Below are 21,488 nucleotides of genomic sequence, written 5' to 3'. Positions count from 1 at the left end.
AGGAATATATTAAAGTGTTGCTTGGCATGGTAGTATAAAATCAATTTTTCATTCATGAAACTATTAAACCTTTTAAAGGGGAAAAAAATCTCTCTTGGGTATCTTGGACCAAAGTCTGCACCAAACATGGATTTGGAATTCAAATACATTGTTTTCCCTGTCTGTAAATCCCCAAGTTGAGAAATTAGTATCAAAATTTATCCTGAAAGAAAAACTGTCTCTCTTCACAGATGATATGATTCTATACCTAGAAAATCTCAAGTCTACCTGTTATAACTTTCTTCTCTCTTTTTTTCTTTGTGCAATTATTTTTGTTGAAAGAATTGGTTATTCAGTCGTTTAGCATTTTCTACATTCTGTATTTTGCTGATTGCAGAGCTGTGACTTTAATGTGTTCCTATAACCCTGTGATATAATCCATAGCTAATGATTATAACTTCTGTATTTTACTCTCCAATGAAAAGAGAACAACTCCAGTATGAGGAATCTCTCTCTCTCTTTTCAGATTTTTCTATCAAAACCTTTCACCTTCTGACAGACCTCAGAACACCTCCAACTTTGTTGCTGTGTCTTCCTGGGTCAATCCTCACATGTGAGGTTCAATAAACCTTTATAGATTTTTTTCTGTCTCAACAGCCTCAATTTTGGTCAACAGTGCCATAAACACTCACCACCAGGAATGTTCTCAGCCACCTCCAGTGGCCCAGAGAGAGTAACAGAATGTACTGTCTGCTAGAGAGTCCCAGCAGCTGAAGTTTCCAGCCACCTGGAATTGCCCTGCCCCATGGGCCCAAATATCCCCTCACATCTCCCTCCCAGGGGAAAACACCAACTGGTTCTTATTTGGAATAAATTGGAATGGATCTACTCCAGAACTTTTTCAGCAGTTTTCTCCTAACAGGCATGTTAGGTTGTAGTTCTTTCCTTCATTGAATTCCATCTACTTTTTATCTTTCTAGAAATATTCATAATTTGGGACCACTAAAAGTAGCTTTCCTTTTTCAGGTTTTCCAGCCACTGCTATGAGTTCATTTATTTAATACATCCTTCTTATCATAAATTTGGAGCAGGAGCAGGAGGACACACCGTATGGTCTCAGGCTGCCAACTTAATCCAATCCCTAAGTGGGAACCACTGAATCCTTTATAAACACCTTGCATGTTCCCTGTTGCAACTAAGAGATGACACTAAAGGCAAATGCAAGGTAAGTTGAAGTGTAAAATAATTAAGAACAATCTGAGAATGCCTCAAGGATAATCAAAAACAATAAGGGTATTTTTAAAAATAAATCTTAAAAGGGAAGAGATGATTTGGAACTGTGGGATGATGTGAATTGTGCAAAGGAAGGATCACTTTGCCCCTTCTCACTGTTTGAGTCTTAGAATAGAAATGGGAGTACTCCAGAAAGTGGTTTAGTTATACCCAGGAATTTCAGGGATACTGGAGAAAGGAAGAGTGGGGAAAGTTCCTGTACATACTAAGCACACGAGATAGATAGCAAAGAAACAAACTTAGGCAAAAGTGAGCTGGCCAGAAATGAGAGGGAATAGAAGGGAAATTGTGTAGGGATTTGCCTGAGTCAGTGTCAGCAAAAGCAAAAAAATTCACACATAGGCATGAAGAAAACAGGGGAAAATAGGGGAAAGGAAACAGGAGTCTGTTTGGAAAAGATATAATTAGCCCCCAAATTCTTGTTGAAAACTTGACGTGTTATGCTTCAGTCTCTGTAGTATGTCTCCAAGATACTAGTTTTTATGAAGACAAAATTTTCATGGTATGATGGAGAAAGGAAGTTAGCAGGAGATGTAGATGAGTGAGAAAGCCAGAAAAAAAGAAGTAGTTTAGGACAATAAAAAAGCTATCTCTTACAATTATGAAATGGTGAAGGAGGACAGTTGAGAAGATAAATTGAGCAAGTGCATCTTTCTTTCTTTCTTTTGTGTCAGTTTTGAAGCTAGTGATTGGTGGGAGCCAAAAAGAAAAAGAAAGACAAAATTGGACCAAATCCTGTGGTCTGCCAGAGAAAAATAAAAAGCACGCAGAAAAAGTGACAAGGGCTTAGATGACGTGATAGCACGATAGAAAGGGTAGGGGATCAATAATTTTTTAAAAAACATAAACTGAAATCAAGACTCCAACACGTACTAATAGTGTAGCCTCGGGCAAGTCCATCAAGCCATTAGATCCTTGTATTCCTCATACGTAAAATATAGATAACAGCATATTGGGTAATTCTTTGGTAGTTAGTGGAACGATACCCATGGGGACTGTTTAGACTGTGATGTGTCACACGACTTCATAATAACACTAGAAAAATTAATCATCTTCGGAAGACGCATGGGACCAAAACTAATGACTATTCAGTAGTCTTTGGAAGGATTAATAAAGAAAAATAATCACTGGGTATGGTGGCTCATGCCTATAATCCAAGCACTTTAGGAGGCCGAGGGAGGAAGATTACTTGAGCCCAAGAGTTCGAGACTGCCACCATTGCACTCCAGCCTGGGTGACAGAGATACTGTCTCAAAATAAATAAATAAATAAATAAATAAATAAATAAAAATAAAAAAAGAAAGAAAGAAAAAAGAAAATGGAACCAGCATTTACAGTAACTTTTCTTTCTTTCTTTTTTTTTTTTTTTTTTCTTTTTTGAGACGGCGTTTCGCTCTTGTTGCCCAGGCTAGAGTTTAATGATGCAATCTCGGCTCACTGCAACCTCTGCCTCCCAGGTTCAAGTGATTCTCCTGCCTCAGCCTCCCAAGTACCTGGGATTACAGGCATGCACCACCACACCTGGCTAATTTTTGTATTTTTACTAGAGATAGGGTTTTGCCATGTTGGCCAGGCTGGTCGGTCTCGAGCTCCTGACCTCAGGTGATCCACCTGCCTCGGCCTACCAAAGTGCTGGGATTACAGGCGTGAGCCACCGCACCCGGCCGGTAATATCCTGATGATTTAACTAGCAAGATGGGCAGTGTTAAGAGCAGGATGAGAGGTAGCTAAAGATATGCTAAGATTCTTATCTAATTTAAAGTCAGGATTTATAAACTAATTATAGACACTAGTAGAAAATGTAAAAAAAGTGTTAGAAACTTAAGAGTTATGACTACTGGAAGAATAGAAATATGATGCATAAATTCCATATGATTAGATTATAAGTAGTAAAAAGAAGGTTGATTCAATTTAAAGGAAATAATGATAGGAAAACAAACAACAAAAACAACAGTGACAAAGAAAGCATGGTAAATAGAAAACAAAATTATGCACAATGACAACCATTAAGCTTTTTTAAAAAAACAAAATTAGTTACATTATAATAGATCATGTTATTCACTGTAAAAATGAGTAAGTTCAATACTATTAACAGTTTAAGCAGTGAATAAATTGCTTTCAGATTATTCCTGGTGGGAAGTAAATTGGCAATATTGCTTTTAAAGGTTTTATTAAAATAAAAAGTGTCATTCACAAGGAAGTCATAGCAGTCTTAAACATTTAAATACCTAATAACTCAATGTTGAAATATTTAAAGAAAAATCTGATAGGAGTATGTGAAACTGAAAAATGTACAATCATCATGCAAGAGTTTCAGAAATTGATAGGTCAAATAAGTAACAAAAAAAGCTTGATCTAACAGATTGTTAACATAAAGCACTATGAGTTAAATGGTGCTAATTTTCTTTGAGGGCAATTTGGCACAATCTATTAGAATTTAAATTGTGCAAACCTTTTGACGCAGGAATACTTCTGAGAGAAATGCTGGTACAATGAAGCATTGGTAGGAGTATAGTTAAGTAAATACTAATGCAATGCTTTCAAAATGCTTTCATTAAAAGCGTGAAGGATATTAATGCATACATGGAATTATTTTAAAAATATTTTTGAATTATAAAAGCAATTTTAGAGCAATATAAATGGTAAAAATCGCTTATTAAAAACACTTGGAAATTAGGAACAAGGAAGAGAGTTTTGGGTTATCTGGAAAGACAGCACTAGATTAGAGATACATATAGAGTGGAAAAAGGATGAAGTATCTTCAATAACTGGATCTCTATCTCAAGAGTCCAAGATTTTGGGAAAAAAAGTCTACATAAGTGGGGTATGCCAAAGTTGAATTGAAACATAGGTCACCTTCATGTGGGGAAAGCATTATGGCTCTTCATGCAGCTAAGATGCAACTAATTATGTAAAAAAAACATGAAAATGCTAAAAAAAATAGTTCCTGGTACCTAGTCATAGCTGCTTCTCAGAGATGGCACAGATGAGTACAGCATAGCCCACAATAATTATGTTGACCCAAATCAAGTTTCAAAACTAATTAGATCTATGCAGTTATAATAACTGTACACAAATAATGACGAGAATTAATGAAACCCCTGGGATCTTAATGAATTATCTCAGCCAGCATAATTTCGTATGAATACATAAACACACCTAATTGTCTCAATATTATTGGATTTTCTCCCATTGGATTTTCAATAAGATGTTGGCAAACCTGTGCAGGTCTGGTATTGAGGTACTTTTGGTCTTTTATTCCAAACGGTCCCAAATCCTGCATAAATAAACCCTGTTGCACAGAGATGATTCCTGGAGTTTGTCATTATCTTTGGCAGGCAACATTTGTTCTTTATTATTGATATATAAATGTCCTTTGCATTGCTAGTGGAAGCTAATAGTTGCAATTTTAAGTAGATTCTTATTTATGGATTACTCATTCATTGCCATCCATTGCTAGGTGTTTTAACATAAATCATTTTATTTAAAATAGTGGTCATGTGAGATAAACATTATTATTACTGCATCTCAATTATAAAAATAAGAAAAATGAGACTCAGAGGGTTACGTAACTTTCCCAAGATCGTTTAGTAAGTGGCAGAACTGAAATTTATTCATATAAATTTTGGCTGAAATCTTCTTTTCTAATATTTTCTTTTTTTTAAGTTTTTTTTTTTAACTTTTAAGTTCAGGGCTATATGTGCAGGTTTGTTATGTAGGTAAACTTGTGTTATGGGAGTTTGTTATATAGATTATTTCATCACCCAGGTATTAAGCCTAGTATCCATTAGTTATTTTTCCTGATCCTCTCTCTCCTCCCCTATCCACCCTCCACCCTCCAATAGGCCCCAGTGTGTGTTGTTCCCCTCTATGTGTCCGTGTGTTCTTATCATTTAGCTCCCATTTATAAATGAGAACATGCAGTATTTGGTTTTCTGTCCCTGTGTTAGTTTGCTAAGAATAATGGCCTCCAGATCCATCCATGTCCCTGCAAAGAACAAGACTGCATTCTTTTTTATGGCTGCATAGTATTCCATGGTGTATATATGCCACATTTTATTTATCCAGTGTATCACTGATGGGCATTTAGATTGATTTCATGTCTTTGCAGTTGTGAATAGTGTTGCAATGAACATATGGATATATGAATTATAAAATTATAAAGACACATGTCTGCATGTGTCTTTATAATACAATGATTTATATTCCTTTGGATATATACTCAGTAATGGGATTGCTGGATTGAATGTATTTCTGCCTTTGGATCTTTGAGAAATCCCCACACTGTCATCCACAATGGTTGAACTAATTTACACTCCTATCAACAGTGTATAAGCATTCCTTTTTCTCCACAACTTCACCAGCATCTGTTATTATTTCTTTTTAATGACAGCCATTCTGACTGGTATGAGATGGTATCTGATAACAGTTTGCTTCTGTGTCCTCACCCAAATCTAACCTTCAATTGTAATAATCTCCACATGTCAAGGGTGAAACCAGGTGGAAATAATTAAATCATGGGGGTGGTTTCTCCCATGTTCTCATGATAGTGAGTGAACTCTCACAAGATCTGGTGGTTTTATAAGGGGCTTTCCCCCTTTGCTTAGTACTTCTCCTTCCTGCCACCATGTGAAGAAGGACGTGTTTGCTTCCCCTTCCACCACGATTGTAAGTTTTCTGAGGCCTCTTCAGCCCTGTGGAAATGTGAGTCAATTAAACCTCTTTCCTTTGTAAATTACCCAGTCTTGGGCAGTTCTTTATAGCAGCTTGAGAATGGACTAATACAGTATCTCATTGTAGTTTCAATTTGCATTTCTCTAATGATCAGTGATGTTGAGCTTTTTCTCATATGATTGTTGGCTGTATGTATGTCTTCTTTTGAAAAGTGTCTGCTCACATCCTTTGCCCACGTTTTAATGGGGTTTCTTGTTTTTTCCTTGTAAATTTCAGTTCCTTATAGATGCTGGATATTAGACCTTTGTCAGATGCATAGTTTGCAACAATTTTCTTCCTTTCTGTAGGTTCCCTGTTCACTCTGTTGGTGGTTTCCTTTGCTGTGCAGAATCTCTTTCATTTAATTAGATCACACTTGTCAATTTTTGCTCTTGTTGTGATTGCTTTTGATGTCTTCATCATGAAATCTACGCCTGTGCCTATGTCCTGAATGGTATTGCCTAGGTTGTCTTCCAGGGATTTTATAGTTTTGGGTTTTACATTTGTCTTTAATCCATCTTGAGCTAATTTTTGTATATGGTTATAAGGAAGGAGTCCAGTTTTAATCTTCTGCACATGGCTAGCCAGTTATTCCAGCACCATTTATTGAACAGGAAATCATTTCCCCATTGCTTGTTTTTGTCAGGTTTGCCAAAGATCAGATTGTTGTAAGTATGTGGTCTTATTTCTGGGTTCTCTATACTGTTCCATTGGTCATACCTCACATATCATACTGGTTGGTACTTATATCACGTTTTGAATTCATTTGGGTCTCTAATGTATATTTTTTTACATAAATATAAGATTTTTTCCAGATTCATGTTTCTTAACCCTCTGACAGAATCCTGGGACTAATTAATGGAGTTAGAGATTTAGCATTCTTCCATTATTTTATCAAGTTAATTTATATGAAGTATTGATTAAATCACATTGATTTAAGAACTGCTTCATAGAGTATGTTTGTCATATTCAGATTGACTAAGAATAGAGTACGCATAGTTATTCACCAGTATAATTTGCAGAGATATTTTAAATGTTAAGATCTTTCAAAAAGTAGCAAATATTTCATTTGGCCATTCAGGGGACTTACACATGAGCAATCCTTTTCCTATAGAAAGTAATGACATACCTTCTACCTCAATGGCAGCCTTCTGATACTTGATAGTACTTCTCAAGTGTTACTTGGTAAATGATAGAATTTTTTATTTGGTAGTATTTGCTGGTTCTTTTATGTTTGATACTTGCTTTTTCAGTGGGTCTGACTTTCTCACTGGGATGCCAGGATGTTGAGATTAAACACTGTAAGTAGTTGCAGATTAACTGAGCTCATTCTCTTGAGGCTGGAATTACCTCAAAACTATAGGTAGTTGCAGATGAGCTCCCTGTCTTTTAAAAAGTTCAAAGGGACATTGAGACACAATAGATGGTGGAGACTGGACTGTGAAAACGTAGTTACTTCAATGATTGGTGCTTCCAGTGAGACCAAATACATTTTGAATGGACCTGGAGGTGATACTCAGAGTGAGTTGTTTGAAATTGATGTGATGAAGTTGGTAAACTTACTGACAATGACAAAATCTGTTCCATGACCACATGAATGTGTGTGAAGAGTAGAAGTCTTTTCCCTCTTTATGTTTCTTTGTCTCTTTACCCTTTCCCATTTATAATAAAATTGTGTCTTAAAAATTATCTCTACATATATTGAGAACCACATCAGACAGTGTTATAATTTTTGCTATGACGATAAAAAACAATTTAGAAAACTTAAGAGGAGCTCTCCCTCTCCCTCTCCCTCTCCCTCTCCCTCTCCCTCTCCCTCTCCCTCTCCCCCTCCCCCTCCCCTCTTTTTTCGGTCTCCCTCTCCTTCTTTTTTCGGTCTCCCTCTGTTGCCGAAGCTGGACTGTACTGCCGGGATCTCGGCTTGCTGCAACCTCCCTGCCTCGGGCTCCTGTGACTCTCCTGCCTTGGCCTGCCGAGTGCCTGGGATTGCAGGCGCGCGCCGCCACGCCTGAATGGTTTTTGTATTTTTGGTGGAGACGGGGTTTCGCTGTGTTGACCGGGCTGGTCTCCAGCTCCTGGCCTCGAGTGATCTGCCTGCCTCGGCCTCCCGAGGTGCTGGGATTGCAGACGGAGTCTCGCTAACTCAATGCTCAATGGTGCTCAGGCTGGAGTGCAGTGGTGTGATCTCGGCTCTCTGCAACCTCCACCTACCAGCCTCCTGCCTTGGCCTCTTAAAGTGCTAAGATTACAGCCTCTGCCCCACCGCCACCCCGTCTAGGAAGTGAGGAGCGTCTCTGCCTGGCCGCCCATCGTCTGGGATGTGAGGAGCCCCTCTGCCCGGCCGCCCTATCTGGGAAGTGAGGAGCGCCTCTGCCCGGCCGCCCATCATCTGGGATGTGAGGAGCGCCTCTGCCCGGCTGCCACCCCGTCTGGGAGGAAGTGAGGAGCGCCTCTGCCTGGCTGCCCCGTCTGGGAGATGAGGAGCACCTCTGCCCGGCCGCCCCGTCTGGGAGGAAGTGAGGAGCGCCTCTGCCCTGTTGCCCTATCTGGGAAGTGAGGAGCGCCTCTGCCTGGCCGCCACCCCGTCTGGGAAGTGAGGAGCGCCTCTGACCGGCTGCCACCCCATATGGGAAGTGAGGAGCGCCTCTGCCCAGCCGCCCCTTCTGGGAGGTGAGGAGCGCCTCTGCCCAGCCGCCCCGTCTGGGAGGTGAGGAGTGCCTCTGCCCGGCCACCCCGTCTGGGAGGTGAGGAGCGCCTCTGCCTGGCCGCCACCCCGTCTGGGAGGAAGTGAGGAGCACCTCTGCCCAGCTGCCCCATCTGGGAAGTGAGGAGCGCCTCTGCCCGGCTGCCACCCCCTATGGGAAGTGAGGAGCGCCTCTGCCCGGCCGCCCACTCTGGGAAGTGAGGAGCGCCTCTGCCCGGCCGCCCACTCTGGGAAGTGAGGAGCGCCTCTGCCCGGCCGCCCACTCTGGGAGGTGAGGAGTGCCTCTGCCCGGCCGCCCCGTCTGGGAGGTGAGGAGCGCCTCTGCCTGGCCGCCACCCCGTCTGGGAGGAAGTGAGGAGCACCTCTGCCCGGCCGCCCACTCTGGGAGGTGAGGAGCGCCTCTGCCCGGCCGCCCACTCTGGGAAGTGAGGAGCGCCTCTGCCCGGCCGCCCACTCTGGGAGGTGAGGAGTGCCTCTGCCCGGCCGCCCCGTCTGGGAGGTGAGGAGCGCCTCTGCCTGGCCGCCACCCCGTCTGGGAGGAAGTGAGGAGCACCTCTGCCCGGCCGCCCACTCTGGGAGGTGAGGAGCGCCTCTGCCTGGCCACTCCGTCTGGGAAGGGAGGAGCGCCTCTGCCCGGCCACCCCGTCTGGGAGGTGAGGAGCGCCTCTGCCCGGCTGCCACCCCGTCTGGGAGGAAGTGAGGAGCACCTCTGCCCGGCTGCCCCATCTGGGAAGTGAGGAGCGCCTCTGCCCGGCCGCCACCCCATATGGGAAGTGAGGAGCGCCTCTGCCTGACCACTCCGTCTGGGAGGTGAGGAGCGCCTCTGCCCGGCCGCCCCGTCTGGGAGGTGAGGAGTGCCTCTGCCCGGCCGTCACCCCGTCTGGGAGGAAGTGAGGAGCACCTCTGCCCGGCTGCCCCGTCTGGGAGATGAGGAGCACCTCTGCCCGGCCGCCCCGTCTGGGAGATGAGGAGCACCTCTGCCCGGCCGCCCCGTCTGGGAGGTGAGGAGTGCCTCTGCCCGGCTGCCACCCCGTCTGGGAGGAAGTGAGGAGCACCTCTGCCCGGCCGCCCCCTCTGGGAAGTGAGGAGCGCCTCTGCCTGGCCGCCACCCCTTCTGGGAGGAAGTGAGGAGCGCCTCTGCCTGGCTGCCCCATCTGGGAAGGGAGGAGCACCTCTGCCCGGCCGCCACACCGTCTGGGAAGTGAGGAGCGCCTCTGCCTGGCTGCCGCATCTGGGAAGGGAGGAGCACCTCTGCCCGGCCGCCACACCGTCTGGGAAGTGAGGAGCGCCTCTGCCTGGTCGCCCCGTCTAGGAGGTGAGGAGCTCCTCTGCCCGGCCGCCCAGTCTGGGAAGTGAGGAGCGCCTCTGCCCGGCCGCCCTGTCTGGGAGGTGAGGAGCGCCTCTGCCTGGCCGCCACCCCATCTGGGAGGAAGTGAGGAGCGTCTCTGCCCGGCCGCCCCGTCTGGGAAGTGAGGAGCGCCTCTGCCCGGCCGCCCCCTCTGGGAAGTGAGGAGCGCCTCTGCTCGGCCGCCCCAGTGAGGAGCGCCTCTGATCGGCCGCCCCGTCAGGGAAGTGAGGAGCGCCTCTGCCCGGCCGCCCCGTCTGGGAGGTGAGGAGCGCCTCTGCCCGGCTGCCACCCGGTCTGGGAGGAACTGAGGAGTGCCTCTGCCCGGGCGGCCCCGTCTGGGAAGCGAGGAGCGCCTCTGCCCGGGCGGCCCCGTCGGGGAAGTGAGGAGCGCCTCTGCCCGGCCGCCCCGTCTGGGAGGAGAGGAGCGCCTCTGCCCGGGCGGCCCCGTCTGGGAAGCGAGGGGCGCCTCTGCCCAGCCGCCCTGTCTGGGAGGTGAGGAGCGCCTCTGCCCGGCTGCCCTGTCTGAGAGGTGTACCCAACAGCTCCGAAGAGACAGCGACCATCGGGAGCGGGCCATGAGGACGATGGCGGTTTTGTTGAAGAGAAGGGGAGGAAGTGTGGGGAAAGGAAGGAGAGATCAGATTGTTGCTGTGTCTGTGTAGAAAGGGGTGGGCATAGGAGACTCCATTTTGTTCTGACTAGGAGAAATTCTTCTGCCTTGGGATGCTGTTGATCTATGGCCTTTCCCCCAGCCCCCTGCTCTCTGAAACATGTGCTGTGTCAACTCAGGGTTAAATGGATTAAGGGTGGTGCAAGATGTGCTTTGTTAAACAGATGCTTGAAGGCAGCATGCTCTTTAAGAGTCATCACCACTCCCTAATCTCAAGTACTCAGGGGCACAAACACTGCAGAAGGCCGCAGGGTCCTCTGCCTAGGAAAACCAGAGACCTTTGTTCATGTGTTTATCTCCTGACCTTCTCTCCACTATTATCCTATGACCCTGCCATATCCCCCTCTCCGAGAAACACCCAAGAATGATCAATAAATACTTCAGAAATTAAAAAAATAAAAAAAAAAAAAAAAAAAGAGTCATCACCACTCCCTAATCTCAAGTACTCAGGGGCACAAACACTGCAGAAGGCCGCAGGGTCCTCTGCCTAGGAAAACCAGAGACCTTTGTTCATGTGTTTATCTCCTGACCTTCTCTCCACTATTATCCTATGACCCTGCCATATCCCCCTCTCCGAGAAACACCCAAGAATGATCAATAAATACTTCAGAAATTAAAAAAATAATAATAAAAATAAATAAATAAATAAATAAATAAAAAAAAAAAAAGAAAAAAGGATCATCTTCAGAATATATTATATAAAGGGATACATTATTTATTATATATTGTATGAGCATATTACATATATTAACACATTTATGTAAAAATAAAAACATAATCTGTCATTATGCAACTATGACGTAAAAAAAAAAAAAAAAAAGAAACAAAAAACAAAAAAAATCTGGAGATAGGTAGATAGCAATTGGTTATTTCAGTTGCCTTTTACTGTACGTAGCTTTTATATTTAGGAGAAAGTCATCTTACAGTGTGCTGAGCTTGTTACTATTTCTGTTCCATTTTCTATTTTGTGTTCCTTCACCAATTTTTTTCGTGTTAAGATTACCTGTGCATTTCTCTTCTGGTACAAGTTTCCTGATTTAGTAATTTGTAATAGATCCACTATATGTTACTATTTTCTCCAGTGTCAGAACCTGCTTAGTTGCTATATTGGTTTATATCTACCCATAATAAAAGGTTTTAAAGAAAAAAAAAAATAATAATAAAAAAAATAAATAAATAAAATTCAAAAAAAAAAAAAAAAAAAAAAAAGAAAACTTAAGAGGAGTTGAGAAATGTATTTATCTACATGTTTACATCTTCTGTTTTATTTTCTTCCTTCCTGCTGTTTCTTTTCTTTTTTTTTTTATTTTTATACTTTAAGTTTTAGGGTACCTGTGCACAATGTGCAGGTTAGTTACATATGTATACATGTGCCATGCTGGTGTGCTGCACCCATTAACTCGCCATTTAGTATTAGGTATATCTCCTAAAGCTATCCCTCCCCCCTCCCCCCAACCCACAACAGTCCCCAGAGTGTGATGTTCCCCTTCCTGTGTCCATGTGTTCTCATTGTTCAATTCCCACCTATGAGTGAGAATATGCGCTGTTTGGTTTTTTGTTCTTGCGATAGTTTACTGAGAATGATGATTTCCAATTTCATCCATGTCCCTACAAAGGACATGAACTCATCATTTTTTATGGCTGCATAGTATTCCATGGTGTATATGTGCCACATTTTCTTAATCCAGTCTATCGTTGTTGGACATTTGGGTTGGTTCCAAGTCTTTGCTATTGTGAATAGTGACGCAATAAACATACGTGTGCATGTGACTTTATAGCAGCATGATTTATAATCCTTTGGGTATATACCCACTAATGGGATGGCTGGGTCAAATGGTATTTCTAGTTCTAGATCCCTGAGGAATCGCCACACTGACTTCCACAATGGTTGAACTAGTTTACAGTCCCACCAACAGTGTAAAAGTGTTCCTATTTCTCCACATCCTCTCCAGCACCTGTTGTTTCCTGACTTTTTAATGATTGCCATTCTAACTGGTGTGAGATGGTATCTCATTTTGGTTTTGATTTGCATTTCTCTGATGGCCAGTGATGATGAGCATTTTTCATGTGTTTTTTGGCTGCATAAATGTCTTCTTTTGAGAAGTGTCTGTTCATATCCTTTGCCCACTTTTTGATGGGGTTGTTTGTTTTTTTCTTGTAAATTTGTTTGAGTTCATTGTAGATTCTGGATATTAGCCCTTTGTCAGATGAGTAGGTTGTGAAAATTCTCTCCCATTTTGTAGGTTGCCTGTTCACTCTGATGGTAGTTTCTTTTGCTGTGCAGAAGCTCTTTAGTTTAATTAGATCCCATTTGTCAATTTTGGCTTCTGTTGCCATTGCTTTTGGTGTTTTAGACATGAAGTCCTTGCCCATGACTATGTCCTGAATGGTAATGCCTAGGTTTTCTTCTAGGGTTTTTATGGTTTTAGGTCTAACATTTAAGTCTGTAATCCATCTTGAATTAATTTTTAAAAACTCTCAATAAATTAGGTATTGATGGGACGTATCTCAAAATAATAAGAGATATCTATGACAAACCCACAGCCAATATCATACTGAATGGGCAAAAACTGGAAGCATTCCCTTTGAAAACTGGCACAAGACAGGGATGCCCTCTCTCACCACTCCTATTCAACATAGTGTTGGAAGTTCTGGCCAGGGCAATTAGGCAGGAGAAGGAAATAAAGGGTATTCAATTAGGAAAAGAGGAAGTCAAATTGTCTCTGTTTGCAGATGACATGATTGTATATCTAGAAAACCCCATTGTCTCAGCCCAAAATCTCCTTAAGCTGATAAGCAACTTCAGCAAAGTCTCAGGATACAAAATCAATGTGCAAAAATCACAAGCATTCTTATACATCAATAACAGACAAACAGAGAGCCAAATCATGAGTGAACTCCCATTCACAATTGCTTCAAAGAGAATAAAATACCTAGGAATCCAACTTACAAGGGATGTGAAGGACCTCTTCAAGGAGAACTGCAAACCACTGCTCAATGAAATAAAAGAGGATACAAACAAATGGAAGAACATTCCATGCTCATGGGCAGGAAGAATCAATATTGTGAAAATGGCCGTACTGCCCAAGGTAATTTATAGATTCAATGCCATCCTCATCAAGCTACCAATGACTTTCTTCACAGAATTGGAAAAAACTACTTTAAAGTTCATATGGAACCAAAAAAGAGCCCTCATCACCAAGTCAATCCTAAGCCAAAAGAACAAAGCTGGAGGCATCACGCTACCTGACTTCAAACTATACTACAAGGCTACAGTAACCAAAACAGCATGGTACTGATACCAAAAGAGAGATATAGACCGATGGAACAGAACAGAGCCCTCAGAAACAATACTACACATCTAAAACCATCTGATCTTTGACAAACCTGACAAAAATAAGAAATAGGGAAAGGATTCCCTATTTAATAAATGGTGCTGGGAAAACTGGCTAGCCATGTGTAGAAAGCTGAAACTGGATCCCTTCCTTCCTGCTGTTTCAAGATTCCTTCTTTGATTAGTTATTTTCTGTTTTGAGAACTTTCTTTAGCTATTCTTTTAGGGTAGGTCAGCTGGTGATAAATTCTGTTAGTTTTCTTTCATCTGAGAATGTCTTATTTCCCCTTAATTCCTGAAAGATACTAGCCAGATAGAGAATTCACAGTTGACCATTCCTTTCCTTTGCAAATAAAAAACTTTTCTTTTGACCTCCATGGTTCCAGGTGAGGAATCTGCTGTCATTTGAATTGGTATTCTGCTGTAGGTAAGGTGACATTTCTTTTTCACAGCTTCCGATTATTTTTCTTTGTTCTAATTTTTAGAATTTTGCTTATGATGTATTTAAGCATGGATTTCCTTAGGGTTATCCTGTTTGGTGTTTGCTGAAAATTTATTAAATGTATGGGTCTTTGCTAAATCTGAAAAATTGTAAGTCATTATTCCTTCAGCTTTCATCATTTTTCTCTTCTTTTTCTGCTGCTTTGATGACATAAATGTTAGATCCTGTATTATACAGGTTGAGTATCCCTAATCCAAAAACCTAAAATCCAAAATACTACAAAATCTGAAACTTTTTCAGTGCTGACATGATACTCAGAAGAAATGCTCACTGGAGCATTTTGGATTTTAGATTTTCAGATTAGGGTTGCTCCATTGGTAAGTATGGTGCAAATATTTAAAAATCTGAAAAAATCCAAATGCTGAAACACTTGTGGTCCCAAGCATTTTGAATATGGAATACTCAATCTGTAGTTCCATAGTTCCCTGAGCCTCTGTTCATCTTTTTTTAAATCTATTTTATCTCACTCTTAGAATGGGTTATCTTCTTTGTTATATCTACAAGATTAATGATTCTTTCTTATGTCTCCTCTATTCTACAGTTGTGCCCATTTACTGAGTATTTTTTAAATTTTGAATATAATATTTTTCAGTTCTAAATTTCCATTTGCTTCTTTTTATATGTTTTGTCTCTTTGCTGAGACTTCCTGTTAAAAAATTATTTCAGTCATATTTGTGATTGCTTGTTGAAGCATTTTCAGGTTGCCTGCTTTAAAATTCTTATCAGATAATTCCAGCATCACTGTCATCTTGGTGTTTGTGCCCACTGGTTGTTATTTCTCATTCAAGTTGATATTTTCCTCATTTTGAAGTAATCTTGAGTATGATGAGTAATTTTTTATTGAATCATTGACTTCTGGAGTATTATGTTATGAGATTCTAGATCTGCCTTAAATCTTTTGCTTTAGCTGGCCTCCTCTGACACTGCTCTGGTGAGAAAGCAGGGGTGAGGGGGTGGCAAGCACTGCCTTATTACTGTCAGATAGAGATTGAATTCCAGGTCCGCCACAGGGTTTCCACTGGCAATGTGGCCTAAGGGGATGGGGGGGTGGCATATTTTTCAGTACTATAATTTTTATTTAGCTGTTTAAAAATTTTTTCTCCTTTCTGCTAAAATTCTCATTTGCATCTTTCATCTCCTTGAGTGTAATAAGCACAGTGTTTTAAAAGTCTGTGTCTGATAACTCCAATTTACAGAGTCTTAAATTTTTATTTTCTGTGTGTAGGGGGAGGAACTGGTTTTATTCACATAGCCTTATCCCCTTGTGTGTCTGGCTATTTTGATTATGTGCTGGATACTGACTATTAAAATTAAAACTACAGAAATAATTTTAGGACTGTGATAATGTTATTTATCTAGAAAGTATTTACATTTGCATTTATAACATGCTAAAGGTACTAACCTCCCGGGATAACATTCATTCAAATTAGAAAATTGACTGTATTAAATTTTGGCTACACAACCTGAAATACCTAGGAATGCGGCATTTATTATTATTATTATTTTTTGAGACAGCATCTTGTTCTGTTACCTAGGCTGGAGTGTAGTGGTGTGATCACAGCTCACTGCAGCCTCAATCTCCTGGGCTCAAGCAATCCTCCCACCTCAGCCTTCCAATTAGCTGGGACCACATGCACATGACACCATGCATGGCTAATTTTTAAATATTTTTCTTGAGCTTAGGTCTCTTTATGTTGCCCAGGTTGGTCTTGAAATCCTGAGCTCAAGTGATCCTCCTGCCTTGTCCTCCCAAAGTGCTGGGATTACAGGCATGAGCCACTGTGCCTGGCTTGATTTGACTCTCAGCTTGAACATTATTGGTGTGTAAAAACGCTAATTCTTGTACATTGATTTTATATTCTGAAACTTTACTGAAGTTGCTATCAGTTCTAGGAGCCTCTGAGCAGGATCTTTAATGTCGTCTAGGTATAGAATCATGTCGTCGGCAAAGATATAGGTTGACTTATTTTCCTTTTTGAATGCCTTTTATTTCTTTCTCTTGCCTGACTGCTCAGGCTAGAAGTTCATTATGTTGAATAGGAGTGATGAGAATGGGTATCCTTGTCTTACTCCTGTTCTCAAGGGGAATGCTTCCAGCTTTTGCCATTCAATATGCTGTTGGCTATGGATTTGTCATAGATAGCTCTTATTATTTTGAGGTATTTTTTTTGATGCCTGGTATATTAAGGGTTTTTATCATGAGGGTATGTTGGATTTTACTGAAAGCTTTTTCTGCATCTATAGAAATAATCATGTGGTTTTTGCATTTAGTTTGTTTATGTGGTGAATCACATTTATTAATTTCATATGTTGAACCAGCCTTGCATCCTAGGAATAAAGCCTACTTGATTGTGGTGTATTAACTTTTTGATGTGCTGCTGGATTTGGTTTGCTAGATTTTTGCATCTATGTTCATCAGGGTTATTGGCCTGAAGTTTTCTCTTTTTGCCATGTCTCTGCCAAATTTTGGTATCATGCTGATGTTGGCTTCATAGAATGAGTTAGGGAAGAGACCCTCCTCCTTGATTTTTTGGAATAGTTTCAGTAGGATTGATATCAGTTCTTTGTATGTCTGGTAGAATTTGGCTGTGACTCTATTTGGTTCAGGCCTTTTTTTTTTTTTTGGCTGATTTTTTTTTTTTTGGATTACTGACTCAATTTTGGAACTTGTTATTGATTGTTCAAGTTTTCACTTACTTCCTGGCTCAATCTTGGGAGGTTATACGTTTCTAGGAATTTATCCATTCCCTCTAGATTTTCTAGTTTGTATGCATAGTTGTTCATAATAGTCTCTGAGGATCTTTTGTATTTCTGTGGGATTTATTGTAACATCATCTTTGTCTTTTCTGATTGTACTTATTTGGATCTTCTCTTTTTTCCTTGTTAATCTAACTCGTGGTCTATCAATCTTGTCTATTCTTTCAAAAATCATTTTTTTTGTTTCATTGACCTTTTGTATGGATTTTTGCATCTTAATCCTATTCAGTTCTTTAATTTTAGTTATTTTGTTTCTTCTCTCTGCTTTGGGGCTGGCTTTGTAAAAAATTCTAGTTCCTCTAGGTGCAATGTTAGATTGTTAACTTGAGATCTTTCTCATTTCTTGATGAAGGCATTTAGCAAAAACAGCTAACCAAGGAGATGAAAGATATCTGTAGGTAGAACTATAAAACACTGCTGAAAGAAATTAGAGACACAAAATGGAAAAAAAAATCCATGCTCTCGGATTGGAAGAATCAATATTATTAAAATTGACATTCTGCCCAATGCTATTTACACATAGCTATTCCTATCAAACTACCAAAGTCATTTTTTCACAGAATTAGAGAAAGCTATGCCAAAATTCATATGGAACCAAAAAAGAGCCCAAATAGCAAGAGCAATACTAAGCAAAAAAAAAAAAAAAAAAAAAGAATAAAATAAAATAAAAACCCAGAGGTATCAAACTGCCTGACTTCAAGCTATACTACAAGGCTACAGTAACCAAAACAGCATTGTACTGATACAAAAACAGACATATAGACCAATGGAACAGAATAGATAACCCAGAAATAAAGTCATAAAACTAAAACCATCCAACCTTTGACAAAGCCAGCAAAAACAAGCAATGGGAAAAGGACTTCCTATGCAATAAATGGTGCTGGGATAACTGGCTAGCCGTCTGCAGGAGAATGAACCTGGATCCTTTCCTCTTACCATATAAAAGAACTAACTCAAGATGGATTAAAGACTTAAATGTAAGACCTCAAACTACAAACATCCTAGAAGAAAACTTAAGAAATAACCTCTCAATATTGCCTTTGGCAAAGAATTCATGGCTTAGTCCTCAAAAGTAATTGTAACCAAAACAAAAACGAACAAGTGAGATCTAATTAAACTAAAAAGCTTCCGCACAGCAAAAGAAACTCTTAACAGAGTATATAGACAACCTATAGAACGGGAGAAAATATTTGCAAACTATGCAAAGTGATGAGAAATAGAGGCAAATTGGACAGTGCTATACAGTAACATAAAGTCAATCACTTTGGCCATTCTGATTCTCATCAGAGTCTCAAAAACATCATTACTGTAAGTGTTCATTCAACAACCTGAAATTGATCAAATGATGCAAATGTGAGTGCTAACCATATTCTAAACTGAGTCACTGTTTACTTTATGAGTATCTGGGATTTTAAGATAATGGCCATGAATATTCTCAATGCTTAATGTAATATGTTTGGAAATATTTCATGAAATATAAGCATTAGATGAAAGTGAAATCTACAATTTAATTTTTAACAGATTGAATGTTGAAATAAAGATATAAATAATGAGATTATTTAAATTATTCTAATATTTACTGGTTTTTATTTCAATAGGCACAATAGCAAAAAAGATGGAGACTAAAAATGGCACAATGGTGACGGAGTTCATTATTTTGTGGTTAACAGAAGATCCTAAGATTTGTTCAATCTTCTTTGTGGATTTTTTAGGAATCTATGTTGTTACTATATCAGGCAATATCAACATAATCATGTTAATTCAAAGAAGCCTTCAGCTTCATACCCCAATGTACCTCTTCCTCAGTCATTTTGCCTTTGTGGACATCGGGTTTTCCATATCAGTCATGCTTATCATGACTGTGAGTTCCCTAAGAGAGAGAACTACTATCCCTGTTGCTGGCCGCACAGCCCAGCTTATCTCTGATGTTACTTTGGGACAGCCAAGTGCTTCCTGCTGGCTTCCATGGCCTGTGATCACTATGTGGCCATCTGCGCCCACTTCTCTACTCCACACACGTTTCCCAGGGTCTGCATCATCTTTTCAACATTTACATTGCTGAAATATTTCCTGCCATCTCAACTGGGTCAATCATTGTAATCCCACTGTTCATCATAGTTGTCTCATATTTATACATCCTCCATTTGATCATGAAGATGCGCTCCACTGAAGGGAGGCACAAGGCTTTCTCTAACTTGCACCTCCCATCTCACTGCAGTCACTTTGTTTTATGGAGCAGTTACATTTGATTATGTTTTACCGAAGTCAAACCACTCAGCTGACCATATTAAAGTAATGTCTGTGTTCTACACAGTAGTAAACCCCATGCTGAACCCCCTCATCTATAGTCTGAAGAACAAGATGGTGAAAGAGGCCATGAGAAAATTGATGGCAAGAATAAATTTCTAATTTTGAAAGAAATCCAATGTGAATCCAGAAATTGCATAAACAATAGTTTTGGGAACATATGTGATAGATCTTTTTATTGTCCATTAGCTTTATTTTAGGTGAAGAACTATCTTAAATATACAATGCCAGTATGCTACTAATGTCCACTTTAAGTTATAATTTTCTAGAGTCACAAAAAAAGTACATTATTTCCATGAAAGTATGATGGATTCAAATCAAATGTGTCTACTTCAGAGTTAGGATACCTGGAGAATATAGTTTTACTTCTCCCTTTGTCCATTATTTAAGGAGTCTATGATTAGAGGGTGTGTATTTTTCTTCAGTTAAGTAATATATATTTTTAATGTCATCTTATAAATTAGCATCTTAGAAAGCATCATGCACTCAGTGGAAATGCAATTGATGTTAGTGTTGGCATCCCAGGTCACTTTCTCTGAAAGATTTGGCTTCTGTTTTACGTTATTATCATAATCTTTGGAAATAGAGATGCTGAAGTCTTGGGAATGTTTTATTCCCATCTAATCTAATGGAGAACAAAATAATTTGTTTCAGTTTTGCCACCATGAGACTCATTTCAGATAACACAGAAGGAACTCTGAAGGCTTACCAGGCATGCCTTTGAGCTGTAGGAAAAATTGCTGGGTAACTGTGGTGAAGAGGGCCTAGGGCACAGTGGAGCTTTCCTTCAGCAAGCCAGTTGGTATTTCCAGGGTATAACATTATTGACTGAGACACCCAGGTTGATGCAGGCCTGGAATACAACTGCCGTTCTTCTTCGTAGTATGTGTTAAGGTGTTCATGGTCACTACTTCTGTCACTGGTTTACTTTAGCTGTTTATGATTGAGTCTGGATACCAGTTTTCAGCCTCCTGAATGACCTCCCTGCCTCCAGAACCTCCTCTGTAATAACTTCTGATTAATCACTTTTAAAAATTAAAATATGGTTTTCCAATTATTACAAAAGTGATGTGTGTCACATGAATCCTAGAGCAAGAATGGATGATAATTTACACTCAATTCAATGTTTATGGCATATAAGTTGGTGGAAGCATAATGCTTTGCAAACAGTTGGGGATCTGAAGACAACCTATGGAAGGAACAAGTTTAAAGAAGTCCTGGTCACTCAGCACTCTGGACGATGAAATTATTTACCTACAGTTTTTGAAAAGGGTAACACCATCGAATCCAGGAATTGACACTAGTTTTTACAATGAAATAATCAGGCAGTATTCACGTTAATCACTTTGGACCTCTTATGCTGGACATTTAAATAAATATATTTATCAGCCATTTTTATATCCTTTTTTGGGTAGTGTCTTCTCAGGTCTTTTGCCAATTTTATTCTCACTTTTCTTTTTGATTTGTTCTTACACCCTATCATGAATCCTTTGTCAGATTTGTATATTTTCAAGATATATTCCCATTCTGAAGTTTGCCATGTTGCTCTTAATTATATCTTTTGATGAAAAAAGTTTTTAATTTTAGTGAAGTCTAATTTAATGATCTTTAATGTTTAATGCTTTGGTGACAAGTTTGAGAAACCTTTCTCTAATCTAAGGTCACAAAGATATTCTCTTATGTTATCTTCTAGATGCTTTATACCTTTGAAATTCAGAGTTGGGCTATAATTTTATGGTTCTTTCTTATTTCATCTATAAATTCAACACAGGCAAGGCCTACAACTTCATTCACTGTGAAAATGTGTAGGACTATGGGACTGCTCTCTTGTTGCCAGATCCTCCTCCACTGCTGCTTTCTAGGTTAATTGAAGGGTATTGG

The 21,488-nt window shown here is 40.4% G+C and overlaps 1 long non-coding RNA gene across 4 annotated transcripts in view; it reads left to right on the top strand.

Moving 5' to 3' along the window:
- LOC129048701 (uncharacterized) overlaps positions 1-21,488 on the top strand; it is a 196,960-nt gene that overhangs the window by 21,443 nt on the left and 154,029 nt on the right. The window contains exon 3 of one of the 4 annotated variants that reach the window (XR_010135485.1): positions 1,006-1,204. The exons of the other annotated variants lie outside the window; for them this stretch is intronic. This is a non-coding gene — a long non-coding RNA (uncharacterized LOC129048701). The remainder of the gene's footprint in view (positions 1-1,005; positions 1,205-21,488) is intronic. 4 annotated transcript variants of the gene reach the window in all.

This window comes from Pongo abelii, chromosome 9, assembly GCF_028885655.2.
Source record: "Pongo abelii isolate AG06213 chromosome 9, NHGRI_mPonAbe1-v2.0_pri, whole genome shotgun sequence".
NCBI classification, from domain to species: domain Eukaryota; kingdom Metazoa; phylum Chordata; class Mammalia; order Primates; family Hominidae; genus Pongo; species Pongo abelii.
Note: the sequence above shows the minus strand (reverse complement) of the source record. Positions and strands in the feature narration are given on the sequence as shown.